This window comes from Schistocerca piceifrons, unplaced genomic scaffold (genome assembly GCF_021461385.2).
Source record: "Schistocerca piceifrons isolate TAMUIC-IGC-003096 unplaced genomic scaffold, iqSchPice1.1 HiC_scaffold_448, whole genome shotgun sequence".
NCBI classification, from domain to species: Eukaryota; Metazoa; Arthropoda; class Insecta; order Orthoptera; family Acrididae; genus Schistocerca; species Schistocerca piceifrons.
The window spans coordinates 77,501-80,000 of NW_025728676.1; the positions used below are offsets into that span (position 1 = coordinate 77,501).

The 2,500-nt window shown below is 57.4% G+C and overlaps 1 non-coding gene across 1 annotated transcript in view; it reads left to right on the plus strand.

Annotated features, from left to right (window-relative positions):
- The first annotated feature begins 2,091 nt into the window (after nt 1–2,091).
- LOC124750952 overlaps nt 2,092–2,500 on the plus strand; it is a 1,909-nt gene continuing 1,500 nt past the window's right edge. Inside the window, exon 1 of the ribosomal RNA XR_007012001.1 lies at nt 2,092–2,500. This exon is cut by the window's right edge and continues 1,500 nt beyond it. This is a non-coding gene — a ribosomal RNA (small subunit ribosomal RNA).

Sequence of the window (2,500 nt, forward strand, 5' to 3'; positions counted from 1 at the left end):
CCCATGTTGTGCCTCAACCTAACCCATGTTGTGCCTCAACCTAACCCATGTTGTGCCTTAACCTAACCCATGTTGTGCCTCAACCTAACCCATGTTGTGCCTTAACCTAACCCATGTTGTGCCTTAACCTAACCCATGTTGTGCCTTAACCTAACCCATGTTGTGCCTTAACCTAACCCATGTTGTGCCTTAACCTAACCCATGTTGTGCCTTAACCTAACCCATGTTGTGCCTTAACCTAACCCATGTTGTGCCTTAACCTAACCCATGTTGTCGCCTTAACGTAACCCACGTTGTCGCCTAAACCTGCTCTGTAATTGTTATACGACTCGTTCAATTACTGTAGTGTTGCCCACCCGCAACCCTCGCAATATAGTTCGCTACTCGCACTGCCCGCACCCCTGTGTATCGCTTCATGTTAAACACCTTGCAAGTCTTGCTCACTTTCCACATGCTCCTGCTGTACACTGTAATGTGGATGGCAGCAGGACGTACATGCCGCCCCTCCCCACGTCCCCACCTTGCCCCCTGCCTTCGCAAGCTGGTTGGTGAGAAGTTTGCATGTTCAATGCCCTTCGCATGCGACGTACTCAGGCTACGTTGTGGTGCGGCCTGTGTCAACTGTCCGCTGATGTCGTACGCGTGAACCACAATCTGTACTGCACATTCGTCCTTATGTACTGAATGATACATCGTGGCACATGTGTGACCGCACAACGACTGCGCCCAAAAACGGCGGACCATACAGTGCAAATATTGTGCACGCAGCTACGTGTCGTCTCCCTATGAGAGCTGGATTGCAGTGTGGTACGCCATAGAGACGTGTGGGAGGAACGGACGCCGTGGATGGCGATCAGCATGAGCTGTCTGTTGATGTATTCGGACCTAGTCGTCTCTCCTCACACACCGTGATGGCATGGTGCACCGCGTTCCATATCTGCGACATGCTACAGAGGCCGGTTGACAGTCGTTCGAGCAATGGACATCGCATACGTACGGGGGCCACCTTCCACGTATTGTCTAGGCGTGCACATTTTGTTGCGTGTATGTGGGCAGACGTAGTGTGGCGTGACACCTGACACAGGCATGCAATAATCGTTGAAGTTGCAAATGGCGATGGACGCCTGCGTTTTCTGGTGAAGTTACGCAAATGAACAAATGGTAACCTGTTGTGGTGCGGTTGTTCTCGCTAGGGGTGAATCGGTGATGGCGACGATAGGTTGAGGTACTAACCGGTTGTTCCAGCGATACCCACCATGCCGACGAAACTGAACGGCATCTGGGTGTGAAGCGATACGCGGCGGTGGCTGGGTGGGACCGTCCCCGGCCGGTGAGGGGGCGCCTCCCGGCGTGCTGGCCGCGCGGTGCGTGGGCGCACGCGCTACAGCCGGCTGGTGGGGGCGGCCAGTGGCAGGCGCGCCGGCCGACGGACGCGGCAGGCGTCGCAGCTGCGCGCCGGCGCACCCTGCGCGCGGCGCCGTGCGGCCAAAGTAGGTCCTCGCGGGCCCGGTGCGAAGCGCGGTGGACATCTTCAGTGTGCTGGTCCGATTGAGGACTGTGTGCGTTGAGGATGCGCCGCCGCCCGGCGCTCGGCGCCGCGACGCCGTCTGCTGCTCGGTCGCCCCAGCGGTTCTCGCTGGTGGTTTGTATCGCAGCTGTGCGGATGTGTTGGCGCGTGCGCTGTGCTGGGAGAGTTCGCTTCGGCACCCAAGTGGGGCTTTTGTCCTTCTGTGGCGCTGGCGTTGGAGCTGCCGGTCACCGTAGGTGGCGCGTGTTGTCTCCCGCCGGCAATGCCACGACAGCACGCTCCCGGGCCTCTGTCGGCAGCGGCAAGCTCAGTTGGGAGCACGGGTGGTCGCACCGAAAGCGTCTACTCGCCTAACTCCGGGCGATTGCGCCTCTCTCGAACCCGACCAAGTACTTGGGACGGCGCTGCGCGCCGCCGGGACCTGAGAGGGTTTCGAGGTGTATTGTGCAGGGGAGCTCAGCCTCCTCCTGTTTGCAGAATGATTGAGCGGACGCTTGCGTGTTCGCGCGGGCCCCCGGGACACACTCCCGGGCGGCCGGCTGCTCAGCTCTAGTTGACGCAGCTCCCTGGTTGATCCTGCCAGTAGTCATATGCTTGTCTCAAAGATTAAGCCATGCATGTCTCAGTACAAGCCGCATTAAGGTGAAACCGCGAATGGCTCATTAAATCAGTTATGGTTCCTTAGATCGTACCCACGTTACTTGGATAACTGTGGTAATTCTAGAGCTAATACATGCAAACAGAGTCCCGACCAGAGATGGAAGGGACGCTTTTATTAGATCAAAACCAATCGGTCGGCTCGTCCGGTCCGTTTGCCTTGGTGACTCTGAATAACTTTGGGCTGATCGCACGGTCCTCGTACCGGCGACGCATCTTTCAAATGTCTGCCTTATCAACTGTCGATGGTAGGTTCTGCGCCTACCATGGTTGTAACGGGTAACGGGGAATCAGGGTTCGATTCCGGAGAGGGAG